General features: G+C 40.2%; 1 long non-coding RNA gene across 1 annotated transcript; it reads right to left on the reverse strand.

Annotated features, from left to right (window-relative positions):
• Positions 1-13,213: 13,213 nt before the first annotated feature.
• On the reverse strand, positions 13,214-17,094 carry LOC307016714. The gene is made up of 2 exons (XR_013801879.1): positions 16,477-17,094; positions 13,214-13,645 (listed from the first exon to the last, which is right to left on the reverse strand). It is a non-coding gene; the product is annotated as an uncharacterized lncRNA (long non-coding RNA).
• Between the last annotated feature and the right edge of the window lie 1,079 nt (positions 17,095-18,173).

Genomic DNA, 18,173 nt, shown 5'->3' on the forward strand with positions numbered 1-18,173 from the left:
AGAGAGTGTATTGAGAGCTATGGTACTTCAATAAGAGAAATATGAAGCATTTTTTGTGAAGAACAGATTTTTTTTATAGTCAACCCATGGTTCAATACAAATAAATAATGTGTATACTGAAGTCTCTTCACTGACAAAACAATATGGTCTTCGTTTGCAATACATTTATCCCACTAAATACCTTTGCTTGGTATCTATTAATACAAGCACAGGAATGTAAACACATTATTTTAAATCATATTCGGTTATCTTTTGTATCAACATAGGTAATGGAGATCTACTGTAAAGCACAATCCTCTGTTCCTGACTAGAATCAAAATGTCTTCCAACAATTCAAAACAACAATCTGAGATTAAAGCAACACACACAGGGCTAAATTCAAAGTAAACACCCAAGAATGTGCAAATGTACCTCCACAAAAATCGACTTCAGCATCACAGCGTAAACATATCTGAGGTAGTCAGATCACCTAAGCCCTAATTCCGCCACAATGAAAGCACAAAGAAAGGGAAATCAATAGAAGAGGGAGATTTTCCCTGCTTCAACAGCCCACTCGCAGGAACCCTCCCCCTCTCATTACGCATCTGCAGCCTCGACCACCCTCTCACGTTACTCAGAACTGCTCCGCACACTCTATTTCTCTAATATAGTCTCCTCTGTGTGTTTGTACACTTCATCAAAACACACATGGTTGTCAGTGTTTTCACGCTGTGTATGATTTACCAAATGACACAAACCTGAATAAAGATAGTCTCATTAGAAGACACAGAACCTTGGCTGAAACAGGGAGAGTCAATAATGAAGGTATGTATGATGATGGTACCCAACATCGATTACATTAAGACGCACAAATGATCATGCTTAAGAAAACCATAATGTGCCAGTAAAGCACCTCTTAACAGCTTCAACCAGTAATTACATTTCGATGCATAGCTTTTCATGTGATGGATTCAAATACACTAAACAAAGGCATTAAATGTTTGCATCAATCATGCCAAACATTCTGACAAGAGGTTGGTGGGTGATCTGGTTTGTCTCTAAACAAGCAATTGTGATGAATCCCTCCCACAAACATCATTATAAGTTAACATGGAGAGTGTTACTTTCATATGTGGACAACACTGTGTCAATATCACACGCATGTTGCCATTTGAGGCAGTTATTTGCGCAGGTAATGGGATTCGCGGACGCATAAGTATTGTCACCTACAATGTTTGGTATGGCTCATAAAACCAAATCTATTTGTTGACAGCCAATAATTCATGAAGATGTGGGAAGTAAATTAAACAGTTTCAGCTAGCGTTTACCCTGGCGACCTCACAAAGAAAGATTCTGTTATTTTAGATGGATAGATGATATAAAGTATAAATACCTATTGATCCCAAATTGGTAAAAATGATTAAGTTGCAGCAGCAGCACTTTAATTGAAGTGATTAAACACACCTGGGTGTCAAGTCTTACCAAAAGGCAAAAGCAATAAGGCGATCTAATGATTCAATCTGTATTTCCTTAATAATTTCACAACCTCACCCTACTTACATCCCAAGAAATTGTCCTCATATATAAGTTGACGATTCCCATTGCCACCAAATTAATGTCATTATTCTTCATGGCAGCGATGCAGTTATGAAGCAATGACCATTAGTGTGTGACAACAGGAATTATCATTCCCAGTGGAGCCGACAAAGACTGTACGCTGCAAGGGGGAAGGGGGTGGGGGGGTGAGCAGCACTGGGCTGGACTGAACAAATGCAATTAAGGTCCTATGACATTTTCCCCTGAAAACCCAATCATGTCTATGTAGGAAAGACAGGGGGATAAGGGTCATTTTGTTCTTTCTAATGGAACGACAGAACGGTTGCACGTAATGATCGGGTCTTTTTTTATAGGCTTTCACTCACTGCCCACATCACTGTCACCCCCTCATCTTCATCAGTACAATACAGTGGGCTGCAGGAGCATGATTCAAAGGCTTACAGAGAGTGTGATTATAAAGTAGAAGACTTTTTAGTGTCTAAAGATGGATTGCAAATAAGGTCTCAGAAAAAGTTATTCAGATTTTGCTGAGTGCTGTGAAGTGATTAAATGAAAAGTGGGAAACAAGGCGAGTGAGGGCGGGGGCAGCGCTCTCTGTTGCAGTCAAGTGATGTTGAAATGCATGTGCGTTTGATTTTGTGTAATCATATATCGTCAATGTTCACGCCTGCGTGTGACAAGTACAATTTCACAGAAGAGGTGGTGTCAGACAAACGATGCGGCCGTGGAGAAAAAGTGCTTATCAGGCACATTGTAGCCAGGAGTGTGCAGCCGTTAAACAGCCAAATGAAACCAAAAAGAAATACATTTCGAATGGATAAATGGTGCATAAAGGAAACTATTATAAATGTGTACAGGTTGGAGACTCCATGTTTTCATTCAGAGAAGGGGAAACCTTCAGGCTATTGTAATAATGTAATAACTCCAGAGAAGAAGCTGTTACATGCTTTGACTTCTGGACAAGCACACAGTGTGTGTGTGTGTGTGTGTGTGTGTGTGTGTGTGTGTGTGTGTGTGTGTGTGTGTGTGTGTGTGCGTGCGTGCGTGCGTGCGCGCATTCTAAATGGTTTTATTTTACCGTAGGTTTGATCTTTTATCACTAACCAAACCTTCAACAGTTGCTTTAGAACTCAGATTCGTTATTTTACAGAAATGCAAGCCTTTGATTAACAGGCTCAAATTCAAATTAATGAGATAAAACAATCCTTTTATACAGCTTTTGGTGTTTTCTAAATTTACAATCAACCAAATTGTTCAAACGTGTGATTCTCTCAGTTACATATAGCTGCTTTTTTGTTATGGACGCACTGCTATTCCCTGGTGTTTGATCATACAAAAAGCCCTAATGAAGAGATGCGTTACACATTTTCAGTTTGTACAGAGTAAATGAATGTCTTCAAAGAAAATAGTACCTTGTAGGTGTCTGAGTGATGTATGGAGCTTACAGCTATTGATTTTTTTTGTCGTTTGAAATGAGGTAATTGTGCGAGGTTTGTACCACTTCTCTTTGATCTTTAGATGGACCTCATTCTTTAAAAAAAACCTGACACCAGCTGTCCCTGCAGACGGAGTGATTATCCTCCGAGCATCGCATTGTGCTGCGGGTCATGGGTCGGTTTGTGGCAGCAAGGCATTGATTGGTCCTTCGATCTTTAGCCTGGTTGCGTTAGGCGGAGCAATGAGAGGGCCGTCCCCAGAGGATGCTCCGACTACGCTTCGTTCCGGCACTTCAGTCCAGTATCAGATGCTGGCTTTAAATAACCAATATGTACACACTCCCCACACGGCCCACGGGGGAAAAATCAATGCAGTCGGCCATTCATTATTTTCAAAACACGTCAACAGTGGTTGTCTCGAGTGTAAAGCATACATGTTGAAATTTAAATTATACACTAAGATGAGCGCTGACGTAATTTGCAATCTTTCTTTGCCCCCTGTTTCCTACTTGCTAACTTTGCATGAGTAAGAAGGAATAAACCATTGATGACAACCTTGATATCTGCAGTTTAGATCGGAGGTCCAGCTCAGAGGCACATGCACAATTATTTTGAATTTGCTAAAGGAGAGAGGGAAAACAAGAGAATGAACACCACACACACACACGCATCTCAGCTGAACGCTTAGCCCTCACTGCAAAGAGACTCCCAAGTTGCCGTGGTGACAACGGTGCAAAGAAGTGGCTTACTTGTGATTGACGGCTGAAGCATCCCTTTGTGTGTGTGCCTGAAGACGCACGTATGTGTCTCAGTAAGGTTGTTCAGTCAGGCATATTTCCCTTTCAGTCACCACAAGTGGCTTAATTAGCCATTCATTCGGAGTCGGAGCAACACAGAGAAGCTCACTGTTCTTTACAAAGGAATCAGCTATATATCCAAACATCCCCTACGCTTTCTATCTGATGGGAAAGAAAGAGAAATTAATTTACTCAGATTTTTCTTCTCTTTTTTTTAATCAAATGTTCAGATTATTCTTCTCTTTTGTAACAGAGATAAGACTGATGTCCTTTCATTTATAACTTTTTCAACTCCCTCATCCCGGCGCTGATATTACCTTGTCAGAGGTAGATTTGAGTTGGAGGACAGTGAGAGGGAGAAAGAGAGACGAGCTAATAATGAGCCTCTCCATGCCTTGTCTTGTTATAAAGTATTCATGTTCCAGGTATTTTTAACCTGTGGAGATTTCAGTGGGTTATAATGGCAGAGGCTGAAACCCTCTGAAAACACCTCAGACAGGGGCTGAATATCAGTACAACTTAAAATAATTGAGTCACAGAGGTTTGCCTGGAAACAGAGAAGTGAAACCGCTGACATGTGTTCGTATTAGGGCTGCACGATATTCGAAAAAACTGACATTGCGATTTTTCCCCCCTGCGATATATATTGCGATATGAAAACATACATGAATTGAAGAAAAGACAATTTTTTCCCCCGCAAACCATCCTTTCTTGAACTTTAATGCTATACAATTGGTATTTTTTTAACTACATTTAACCGGATGAAGGATTTTAGTCACGAACGTCTGGATCTTCAGTTATCAGAGCAACAAGCTGAGCTAGCTCGGTTAGCAGCGCCAAACTGCCCTGGAGAAACACATGAAACTACTTTATTCAGCAAACAGACCTTTAATCACCGGGTCTGTTTGCTTTGGAGATTTGATTGTGATTGGTGGTTTGCTGTGCATGCAGAGCCTGCATGTCACTGACTCAAGTACCCCTGACATGAGAGCTACGCAAGTTTTCCTTTTGTAGCAAGCAGCAAAACAATTGTAACATGATGTGTTTGAGTACATTTGCCTTAAAAAAAAAAAAAAGTATTATTATTATCGTCACGACACGATATATCGTGCAGCCCTAGTTCGCATAAGCGTTATTTCGATTTTATTATGCATGTTTTTGTCCTGCTGTGAGGTTTCAGTTGGATGTTTTTTTAGAAGCGACCAGGGGAACAGGTTAAGATGTTGTGAAGTTGTGTGTGGTTAAATAAATGACCAAGTAGACACACAGCTGTGGTCGCAGCTGGTTTGGATTAGATTGAATTTAGATTGTATGGAGTCAGTACAAGAGGTCTAATTAAGCTCAATGGACAACAGTTTGCCAAACTGTATGCCGACATTGTTAAACTTAAGTCAGGTAACTCTGTGGATACACTACAAACATTTAATTTATAACGGCATCAGCTGAATGTGTCAATTAGCGAAGCTAAACAAAAACAGACTTGAAGGTTAGTGCTTCTCCTCACAGCACTCAGACTGCCTCCTGCTGCAGATTCAGACAGGGCCAAAGTCATTACTAAAGCTATAAAGTGTTTATCGCTGTGTACACGACACCACACTCTTTTTTCAAAGTGTTTGGAGCACGTTATACAGTGTGCCAGTTTCATCCTAGTTAGGTATTCAAGACTGATGGAATTTTGTATGTTTTTTTTCAGCAGACTACTTAATGTACTCTTCCTAATCAACTGTAACGTCTTATAGTAAAAGTATATTTTTAGTTTTCCCCACAAAATTAAGAAATGTACTACATTTACCAAAACAAGCTTGGGAAAGGCTGCTGTTGTATCTGAGTAACTCAGATACAAAGTTCAGCTCTTTTCATTAACAATCAGGAAGTGTGGACAACAGGGTGTTTCATGCCAGATAAAGACCAAATATAAATAAGTCAATCTGTGATTAAGAGGCTCACTCCACTCTTGTTATAAAAACTGTCTTCAGCATTGCTCTCCTGAGACTTTCTCTCGTTTGAATCAATATTCTCACAGAGCCTCTCCTCTCCGGCCTGACTTATGTATGAAGTATGAGCCTAAATGGCCGTGCCTGATGTTCCCTCTCGTCCCTCTGCCTCCTTGGCTATGAAATGTAAATTCTGTCCCCTGATTGCCTGCCCGACCGACTCACTACACACCGGTTGAACAGCTTGCTCCTAATCTCTATCACACCGTGTCTGCTTTAAAAGCGTCCAAACACAGCAGACCCCTCCTCACAAAAGAAGAATGCACACTCTGTTTGAACATCTGCCTATCTGTCAGCAAGCCAACTCGCCTGTTAAAGGAGCCCTGGATGATTTCAGGCATTTTACACCAGCAGGTTAATTATCTGCAGAATCACAGGCTCTCCACATGTTGTTTTGGTAAGCATGCATAGACCCAGCGGGATGTAAGACTTAAGTGTTTGTTAGTGCGAGAAACCCCCCTTGCGGAGCTGTAAGCCATTATCCCTATTTAAAAATTCAATGTGTCAAGAATACAAAAACTAAAGATACACAATTCTTGAAGAGAAATGTGGGAGTCTCTGGGATGCAGCCATGAGGTTGCCTAATTTGAAAATGGACTATCACTTGGCCTTTAGACAAAGTCGTACAGAAAAAAACACACAAAAGAAAATCTGATCCGGCAAATCTACTTGATTCCAATTGAATGTGGTCGGTCACAGTTTAAAAAAAAATGGACAGCAGACACAGGTGTCAAAGTCACACATTGACTTATATTAACCCAACCCTCAACCCATCCTCCTCGAGAGGAGCTGTAATGACTTCATGTACTTTTTTGTTCCGATGCACGCATCGACACAGACATTGATATCAAAATACTATTTGTAAAATATCAGCTCTTAGTCCCCTACTTGAGACATACACTTTTTATTGATAGATTTTAAAGCGGGAGATAAAAGGTATGACATGCACCAAGGGTCTGAGGGAATGAGCCCCAGTACATCGACTGCCATGCTATACGGCGGTCCATGTAGTCTTTCTTTTATATTTGCCACAGGTAAAAATGACAAATGCTGGTTCAGCCTGTTTTCATAAAATCAAACCCGTTTAAGCTCGTACACTGGACCGGTAAAGACTGTATATTGGACGTTTATTTGTTCCTAATGTTGCTTTATTTTAAGGTGAATTGTGCTCCCAAATCAGCATGCCCTCATTTGGCCTCCAGTACAGTAGCACCATGACAATTTGACACATATTCCTACTTAAACAAAAGTGATATATGTATCTATGGATAGACTTAAGATGCTGTATATCACTTGCAGTCATTTTTGTAAAGAGCACACAGGCCAGGTACAACTGAAACGTTCAAACGGTGTCTAAAGGGGGCTGGGGTTGTTTATCATTGAATAGGAAATTGAAAGTGAAATACCTAGAAATACCCTCAAGTCTGCATAAATCTAGACTCCCGACATTAACCTCAATTCTTGGATTCAGGAAGATCTCTGTGTCAGGTCTGTGTCGGGTCTGGTCAGACCTCAGCCTGCAGTCCACTGATCTGACACAGAAACCTGCCAACAATGTGATCAGAGCATGAGGGCTCAAAACCCACACATGACTCACGAACGAAGAGAGAAGAAAGAAGCACTTTTTGTCTTTTTCTCAGTCTCTTCTGTAATCTGTCATCTCATTGACACATTACAACACTGCAAGTTTGACACCATTGACAAAATATGTCAGCAACATGTCTGTAAAATGTCAGCCTGGTTGGTGACACACAGCGTATTGTCAGATACTCTCTAATTATCCTCCTCTCATTCCTTGTGACTTCCTCTCCAACACCATTTTTATTCTAGCAGACTAGAGAGGAATGACAAAGGAAATCATCACATTTCGTTTTGTTCACTCTGCAAGTGGACCTTTTATGTCTTTGCCTCTTACCTTTGCTTTTCTTCTCAGCAGTATGTTTGGCACAGGTTTGGGGCAGGAAACAATATTCTCTGTAAGCATAGCAAAGATCACCGCAGGGGGATTTGATATGCTTACACTTTCTTATGATTAGTAGCAGCAGTATGTATGAGATGATTAAATATAATAGAATTGTAATTGTAAGTTTTATCAGTTATTGCCAGCCAACCTTTCTTGATTTCAAAGTTTTTTTTTTCTTAATCTTCTCTTGGCATACATCTTAGCAGAGACCATTAAAGTATTCGTTATACTTTTTAGGGAAAACTATTCCTGCTCGTCTGCAAAAAATATCAAATCCAATGGGGAAGACTTATTTGTATTCCTATTCTGTTTAATTTATGAGGCACATAAGAAGCTATTATTATATATTAATCAGAGAAAACTACTTTGAGTAAATGCTGCAAGAGAAATCAGGTTTACAGATAAGGATGCAAAGGTTTTCTTTGACATTCATGGTTTCTTGTCTCAGAGCGGGATGAGAAAACAAACGCTGTTAGTGGACAAAACACTACCTGGATAAATCCCCATGCAACTTACTGAATGCCAAGTCACTTTAATCTTTCTACTGCCATTTTCTTTCCTGTTAGTTCCAAATCAACCAAGAAAAAAGCAAATGCTTTTTCTTCCTCTTTAAAGAAAAAACTTGAAGCATGATGATGGGGTTCGACCTCGCTCAGCCGAGGAACGAGTCTTTTGATTATTTTTGGTGCTTTACACAGACGAGAAAACATGACTGACGGACAGACAGATGGCTTTCCAGACGATTCGTTTTCGGTGCCAGACAGGGCCGACGTTTATCAACAGTGACACACACTCTCACATGCACACACACTTGTCCTGATATATAATGAGCCCCTCAAAGAATAGGTATTCAGACTCTGTGAAATAAAAGCCGGACAAACTTTCTTTCAGTTTCACAAAGCAGTTAATTGAGATCATTATCAGCTCTTCATTCTTATTACACGTCACTTCTTTACCCTCTCCTCCCTCATTAAGTGATCGGGGGCGTCACTCCCCAGCTAACCAATCACTCCTCTCTCCATTCTCACAAGCCTATAGTTGCACCCGCTAATCCCTTTATATCTGCTCTTCCCTCTTGTCAGCTGTCATTCCAGGTGACAATACGCAACCCTCCTCCACCCCTTTTGCCTCCTACATGACCAAGCCAATCCTTCTCCCTTAAGACCGGTCCCACCTACTTATCACCACCACCAGTGTCTAGACCCCAGGGGGTTCATCGGAGCGGTTTTTCCCCTCCTGAATAATCATCCTGCAAACCGGGGCCTAATCGCCAAACACCATTTCATTCACTTGTTATAATCTGTCAATCACTATCCATTCATATTACGTGTCCCGGTAATAAACATGTATTTCATACATCACGTCTCTCCTGATTGAAATGACTACGGTATATCTTCACTTCTAAAAGGGGTAAATTAATAATCTTTTTTCTCAAAGCAATGATAAACCTGTAAATTGGATGTACTGTAGAAAAGTCAGAATCAATATAGATTATTTATTTTAAAATAAATTCAGATTGAACATTGTAAATGATAGTGTCCGTCCAAAAAAAAAACATTACTTATAGTGAAAACCATCCTTGTATGATGGGATAGTAGACTAAAAGCTTTAGGAATCCAAACTATAACATATAGTACCCTGTATCAAGATTGATGTAAAACAAGTGAAACTTGACCTTTTTAGAGAGAAAAAAACACTTCTGGGGTCATTTGGGTGTATTTGCCATATCTCTGGAACCCATAGGTCGATTTTGGTGATTGCCACCTGTTTTGAACCGTTAGAGCCAATAGAATCGAGGGGAAGTTCCTAAATCCATCTAAACATTACCATTGGTGAATGAGAGTGATGAATGACACTGAATGACACTGAATGACACTGATTGCCCAAAACCGGAAGCTCTCACTCTCGTAGCTCTCATAGCAGCTATATATGAAAACTACTCTTATAGACATAAATGTAATGATGGATTATCAGTAATCATTTCAAAGGGACACAGAGACATTGGAGTAAACTTCAGCAGCGTTTATATGCGTTGTAATGCCATTGAACAGAACTTTTGATCAGAAAACAGCAAAGGTAAGACGTATTTGACGTTTTGGCCATGTAAAGTGAAGTTGTGTGTTGTCTTTGCTGGCTTTCGCTGCTCCGAAGCCGCTTTTCCGTTTCGGCCTCGTGTGGATGAACCGTCTAAACGATAAAGAACTGTGGCGGTACAACTTATATTGTCTCCGCGGGGACGGGTCCTTATATTCATCTATGATTAATCTTAATTGTTTCAAAGATAATATTTATTTGCATTTGTTTATGAGAAAAACAGTTATAACATACTGTGTTTGACTTTTATGCTTATCAAGCAATCTAGTGGCAACTTTGATTCCTAAGTTTTCTTTAGCGAGCTTTAGAACGGTCAGAGTGGATTTAGGTATATTAGTGTTAATCTTTGCCTCAGATGAGTTGACAGTCTCTAATTTATGGTAAGTTATTAATAGTAAATTAGTATGACTGTTGTCAGCTTTCATTTACACAGGTTAATTGTTGATGCTGGACTTAGTTAGGCCTTGCTTTAGAGATGCTCCTGTGAGAGGCTGAGCAGATAGACAAACACAGATTAATTAGACATGTTGGCTGATTAGATTTAAATTGTAAGGTTGATAGGGGCTCACTCATTTGTAAAATGAGATGACACAGCTGATAGTTAAAAGCAAAGTGAATATTTAGAGCCTCAATTTCAAAGACAGTGTATAACGAGTTTTTAATGCAATAACCTATTGTCCAGTCCAGTGGTTCTCAACTGGTGGGTCGCTATCCAAAAGTGGGTCGCGGACCCGTTTCGAGTGGGTCGCAGATGTGTGAGTGAAGAAAAAAAAAGTGAAAAAAAATATATTTTTTAAATTATTTTGGGGAAAAAAGTCAAACTTTTATTTTGAAGGCCCGATTTTCTAACGCTGTGCATGCAGTCGGCATTGGACTGGAAGTACCGGGGACCATAAACGGTTTTGAAAACTTCTGTCATGTAGTGATCATCTTCTCAATAAAACATCTTTGCTGATGTTTTTTCGAGTCTTCTGGCCTTTGATCAGAATCAAGATTGTTGCCGGAAGTCCCCGTCGAGAATAACTTTGCGGTATAACTACTCTTTATACATCCATGGGTACAACTTCAGATAAAAATGAACACATAATGAAATATGACCCCCGGTTTGATGATTGCAGGTCACAGAACAATGTGGGCTATCTACCCTACCCACAATTCACACAGACAAGTTCAGCTGTCAGAACAAAGTGAAAAACAAACAATGGCATCAAATATTATTAAAATGTCGGGTTGTAATACATTTATTTATTTTCTTCTCAGAGTGTACCAGAATGCGTAGTTCATATGTTAGTATTTCTAAAAATCTCCTGGGGGAGTCCCCCCAGACCCCCCTTCTGGAATTGGGTTTTCCGCATGTGTGCCTTTTTATGTTACACAGTTCAGCTTTGACTCCATCATCTCATTAAACCTTTTTAAAAGCATTCTTTACTTCTGTGAAGGGATATAAGGGATATATGCACTGTACTTCACTTTAATTAATATTGTATGCTGAAAAGCATATATATATTACAGCACGATTTTTTGTTGAATAGATTTGAGTGGTTCAAAATTTCGGGCCGCGATTTATTGTCAAAGGAAAAAGTGGGTCCCACGGCCGGTTTATTCTAATGAAACGTGGGTAAAGGTTGTATCATGGTCCAAAGGAAGAACCAAGACATTTAAGTTTCAAGGGCTAGCACATTTTTTTAAAACTTCGCAAAAGTATCAAAACAGTAATATGTTTTCAGATCTGTTTCCTGCTCTCCTCTTCTGGGTTCCGTAAGGGCTCACTGGAGGATACTCTGATTTGATAACATTCGAAAAGTATCTCTCCAAAGGTCTAAGGGTCTTATCATCAAGTATGAAACTATGCATTTTCTATTTTGTCTCAGGAAGGCGCCACTGTGAATATCTCAGACTCATTATCAAATAAAGTGCTTATTTCAATTTCTTCCGCGATGAGATGTGTGTCTAAAAGGAGCAAAATATGCACCGGTCTAATTTGTTCTCTGATATCTGGTTGATCTGTCGCATCAGAACAAAGGCAGTTTTAATCAGATCTATTTAGCAAAGTGAGTATCGGATAACAAGCTCTGGTTCGGTGTGTGCTGTTCTAGTCAATGTACAAGCCATTGTCAGATTAAAGTAAACAAATGTATTGCATCTTTTCGATGAATGTAATTTGGAAGGATGCTTCCTTTGGGAGCAGAAGTCAAATACAGTGTTCGAGTCGATGACAAGGCGTCTCGCAGCAAACCAGAGGCAGCTTCCAAATGATGCTGACGGCTCTCTGTGGAGAGAGGAACAACCACAGGTCTCCTGCATTTAGCCCTGTCAAACACAGTTAATACACTGTAGAAACCCTCCCCTGGTGCTCACTTCCATCAGTGAAGGCTGCTTAGACAAAACTGTGGAAAGGCCAATTAAGCTGATGTTCTACCAACTCGTGATATTAAAAGTTTTTCTTTCTGGGAACATCCAAATAATCCTTACTGAAACTCATAACAGAGCTTTTTGTTATAAAAGTATTGTGAGCCCTTTGTTGTCTCTAGAGAACAAAGTGAGTTGCAGTGAAAACATTTTTATACTGCATCTACTGTATTACTTTGGACACAGTTCAAATCCAACAACAATAGTGGCCTATGCATTTAATAGAGATACAAATGAGGCATTGAGGCACCTCTAACCATTTGGACAATATTAAGCAACAACAATTAGGAAGACAACAATTATGTTAAAGCATGCATGTGTGGGATTTGGCTGTTGAGCACAGGGAGACATAAAATCATCTTTTTATAAAACATAGTCCTATAGAGCTTATTATCTCTAACTCGCATACGACTACAGCGTTCTGTACGTCTCCAGCTTTGTTTTCTAATTGGCTTATTTGGAATCAAGAAGAAAACATTGTTCCTTAAATCAATCATCTTTTCCTTTACAGTTCAAAGGGAGTCGGGACTGCAAAATAACTAAGAAGGAAAGCCATGAAACACATTTGCTGCATATAGCTACATGTGTATCAGCCACAACACAGATTTAGCAAACACAGCAACTATAACATCTCTTAGCCACCTACGTATAGAGACAGTTGAGCAGAATGCAGAGGAGGGGCATGTTTTCATCCTGTGATACAGGCAATATGTGCTTTTGGTAGTGGGGAAAGCTAGCATTTATGTTGGACAGAGATTTTGTTAAAAACTCAAATGTGTCCTGCAGCTTTTATAGCAGGGGTGGGGAACCTTTTTCCTCTCAAGGGCCATTTCAATTTTTTCAACATCCTCCGAGGGCCTTACAAATTATTGACCTCTGCTTAAAAAAAACAAAAAAAACACAGCCCATTCATTTGGCCTTTCTTTCATGCTGTGCAAAGAAAAAGCAACCTCTTAATCCAGATATCTCACCATGACTCGTGCATCAATCAATCAATGTTTATTTATATAGCCCAATATCACAAATGTTACATTTGTCTCAGTGGACTTCACAGTTTGTACAGAATATCAGTATGACAATACGACACCCTCTGTCCTTAGACCCTCACATCGTACAAGGAAAAACTTCCAGAGAAAACCCACAGTTTAAAGGGAAAAATGGGAGAAACCTCAGGGAGAGCAACAGAGGAGGGATCCCTCTCCCAGGACGGACAGACGTGCAATAGATGCCGTGTATAAATTGAAAAGATAATACATTTGCAACATAGATAGTCCAAATGTTTGGAAATGCATGTGTGTATAATAGGAATATGAATCCACGAGTATATCCATCCAGGACTTATGATCCAGGACCACAGCCACGACTCAAGATCCAGGACTCGCAATCCATGACACAGGACCGCAGGATCATCCATGACTCCGGATCCCGGCGTATATAGACACCAAAAAGAAAGAAATTTGTGGAAGCTGGGTTAATCGGAACATGAGAGTACACAGGTATAGACAGAGAGAAGGAAGAAGTAAGATGTCCCCCGACAAACTAAGCCTATATCAGCAAAACTAGGGGCTGAATCTAATCAGCCCTAACTATAAGCTTTATCAAAAAGGAAGGTCTTAAGCGCACTCTTAAAAACGGATAGGGTGTCTGCCGTCCGAACACAAACTGGAAGCTGATTCCACAAAAGTGGAGCTTGATAAGAAAAGGCTCTGGCTCCCATTGTACTTTTAGAGACTCTAGGAACAACCAACAACCCTGCATTCTTGGAACGCAATGCCCTAGTAGGACAATAGGGTATAATGAGTTCTTTAAGGTAAGATGGCGCCTGCCCATTAAGGGCTTTGTAGGCGAGAAGAAGAATTTTAAATTCTATCCTGTGTTCTATAGGGAGCCAGTGTAAGGCAGCCAGAACAGGAGTAATGTGGTCCCTTTTCCTAACTCTGGTTAGTACACGAGCTGCAGCATTTTGAATCAGTTGAAGCCACTTGACTGACTTCTTGGTACACCCTAATAATAAGGAGTTACAATAATCCAGCCTTGAAGTAACAAACGCATGGACTAGTTTCTCTGCATCGTTTTGAGGCAAGATATGCCTGATTTTTGCAATGTTACGTAGATGGAAGTAGGCGGTCCTTGAAATTGATTTTATGTGGGTGTTAAAGGATAAATCCTGATCAAATATAACACCAAGATTCCTTACAGTCTCACTGGAGGCCAAATTAATGCCATCCATAGTTAGTATATCTTTAGATAATTTGTTTCGTAGATTCTTCGGGCCAAGTACAATAACTTCAGTTTTGGTCGTGTTTAACATCAAAAAATGTAAGGTCATCCACGTTTTTAAGTCCTTGAGGCAGTCTTGAATTTTATTTAGATGATTAATTTCATCAGGCTTGATTGATAAATATAGTTGAGTATCATCCGCATAACAATGAAAGTTTACAGAATGATTCCTTATAATATTGCCTAACGGAAGCATATATAAGGTGAACAAAATAGGTCCAAGCACTGTGCATGCATGCACGTGCACGGTGTGGCATGACCATGGGCGCGGGAAGGGGGGTGCTGAGGGCGCTGCAGCACCCCCTAGCGGCAGGCTGGGGGTGCGGAGCTCCCCTGTCTGAATTATTATTTGACGGTTATTGCTGCTCCCGCTGTGCATAATCTGTGTAATATGTAGCCAATAAATTCCACATTGTTGGTAAAATAATATTTTGGCCTGCCCCAAATGTTTTTTCTGTAGCCCCGGACAATTCTACCTCAATAATATAATACATTAACCGTGCTTTACGTGAACCTCATCAAGACACTAGAAAGGACGACAGGATTGTAATTTCCCGTGTTCAGTGAATGCAACAGAGGCAAGACACCAGACCAATCAGAGAGTTGCATGGAAATAAAAGTGTGCTTGTGTCATTCAAGCTCGCGGCTCTGTGTGTGTGCGGAAATAGCGCATTTAGTGTGTGTGAGAGAGGGGGAGAGAGAGGGACCGGTGCCAGCAGCAGGGACCGTGTTTGTTAGCATCTGGTTAGCTAGCTGCACTAACGGACATACGGAGCTGTTTGTTCCACAACAAGCTGGAGGAGAGCTCTCCTCTCAGACTGAGAGGCTCAGGTGAGCTAAAGGACTCTCTGAGTGTTTAGATAGTTAACTTTAGTCTAAGTTATCTCAGTGGGTCTCAAACGGTTTGGTCAAAAATTATTCAAAAGATTATTTCCGCGGCACACCCTCACATGATCATTATAGTTATAAAAAAAATAAGAGAATAAAGGAAAAACAGTTATGAAATACTATATGGCAGTAAAACAAGAATACAGTTTGAAAGGGGAGTGATTTGTAAAATATCCAAAAAGAAAAAGAACATCTGCTTACAGTTGTGTTTCATCTGGGTGTTGAGAGATGTATCCATAGATCTCTTAATGTTGCTCTCAAAGTGCACCAGATTGATGCTTTTAACTTCAATATTAAAACAAAATCTTCCCGGGGGAGCATCCCCCCGGACCCCCCTAGAGGAGGTGAGGTCCGCTCCCCACTCGTAAAAAATAGCACTTTACCCCTGCCTATATGCCGTGAGCTGATTATCGAGCCTTCATTGTAACAGTCGCGGGTTTACTGTGTGTTTGCGTGTGGGGAGTTTTTTTGTGCGTGCTCTATGGTGCCCGTAATACTGTTCACTGGAGTCCAGCACCTCAGCACCCCCACTCAAAATACCTTCCCGCGCCTGTGGGCATGACCACCACAACAGAAAGATATGGACATAAGATGTGTGCAAATGTATTTAGTTTCATATCCATGTGGACACTATTTAAGTGGGGGGGGTACCTCACACCCTCTAGGGGGGTCCGGGGGGTATGCTCCCCCGGGAAGATTTGTTTTTAAATGTTTAAGTTAAAAGCATCAATCTGGTGCACTTTGAGAGCAACATGAAGAGATCTATGGATACATCTCTCAACACCCATATGAAACAGAACTGTAAGCAGATTTTATTTTTCTTTATGGATATTTTACAAATCACTTCCCTTTCAAACTGTATTCTTCTTTATTAATAACAACTTTGTTTTACTGTCATTACTTTATTCTCTTATTTTTTTATAACTATAATGATCATATCAATAATAATAATAATAATACATTACATTTATAAAGCACTTTTCCTGGTGCTCAAAGCGCTTACAAGCAAGTAAAACAAAAATAACAACAGATAAATAAAGATAAAATAAATAAAGATGATGATAAAGATGTGCCTTTACCTCACTGGTTGGAGAAAAAGCTTCTTATATTCGTTAGCATAGCTAGCTAACCAGATGCTAATAACAACAAAGTTATTGACTGTATGATCAGTATGACAGATGAACAGATCGCCAACTGGGCTTTCAACTAAAGACACAGCAACGCAAAAACTGCGGCATGTATTGTATACGGCACCTTATGGGTATTGCAATTTCTCAAGTGCCGGAGCGGCGTTCTGGCGTTCCGGTGCTCTCTGTCAAAACTGCACCCCTGTCAGACACGTCAGGCTCGTGTTGTGTTCAAGGAACCTAATCTTGGTCAGGAAAAACAGGCACTCGCTTTTTTTATTTTTTTGCGGTCCATATTTCTTCAATTTTTTTATTTTTTGCGTGTTTATAAATTACCTCGAGGGCCGTACCAAATGGTCTCGCGGGCCGTATACGGCCGGAGGCCGGAGGTTCCCCACCCCTGTTTTATAGGATTGGGATTGGACCCAAACTCTGTGATCAAACGTAACATGTCATTTTGTGAACACCCTAAAGTGCAGGATGATTGGTTCTGTACTTTTCATGGAGAAAGAGAACAACAGCACAATATTAAGCTAAGGATGAGCAGGACACACTAACCAGAACTCATTCATTTTCGATGAATTACAACATGTGATGATAACACAAACTTGGCAACTAAATAATATAAAAGGGAAAACAAATGTTTAAAACAGCTATAATTTGGATGACATCCTTTTAGATGTGACCCACTTGTTCAATAGACAAAGCTAACATAGTGTTGTCAGGCTAAAATAAAACTCATTTGTGAAACCTGAATAAATACAGTACATTCTAACGGAGTGTTTTTCAAAGTGGGGGCGCCGACCACCATATTTTTTGTTTTCGAATCACACGACCGCCCTTCAAGCCAATCAGAATCGAGCTGCCGCTACTGCGAGTTAAAATCTGCTCAGCTTTTGGAGCACGTGAGAGCTAGTGAATGTTTCGCTCTGCAGCTGGATGAGAGCACGGATGTAGCAAATGTCGCAGAATTGCTTGCATACATCAGATTTATTTCAGAAGACAACTTTGTTGAGGAAATATTATTTTGCAAAGCACTGGAAGGTAGGACCACATGAAGAGACATTTTCCAAGTTTTAGATGAGTACATCATCTCAAACGGACTTGACTGGTCTCGTTGTGTGGGTGTGTGTTCAGATGGGGCAGTGGGGCTATGACAGGCAAATAAAGCGGAGTGACAGCTTCGATCAGGCAGAAGGCCCCAAATGTAGTGGCAACGCACTGCATGTTCCATCGGGAGGCACTTGTACACATCATTTAAACAAATAATTAAAACAGGGGGGTTGGCATGGCAAAGTTTGGGAACCCCTGCTCTAACGGACAAATTAAGTCAAGTAACTGATGGAAAAATGTCCTCACCATGACATCACTTCTACCTTGTTTAACATGAATTTAAGATAATCAAGTTTGCTTTGTAAGAAGACAGAAAGGGAGAGAGGAGACATTTTGTTTTTAACAAACTTTTCATCTCAGGTAATGCATGCCAAACATTAAAGAAGAAGCTGTCAGAAAACTATAGCTTGGTTAATATTTGCTTCAGAAAGAGATTAAGAGACTAAAGGAAAGAGAGAGAGAGTGAGCACCTCAGGCAGAGTGGAGGGAAGCAGAATATTACCAAAAGCTTGTCATATTTGCACAGCTTGTAAATA

This window comes from Notothenia rossii (assembly GCF_949606895.1).
Source record: "Notothenia rossii genome assembly, chromosome: 8".
NCBI lineage: Eukaryota > Metazoa > Chordata > Actinopteri > Perciformes > Nototheniidae > Notothenia > Notothenia rossii.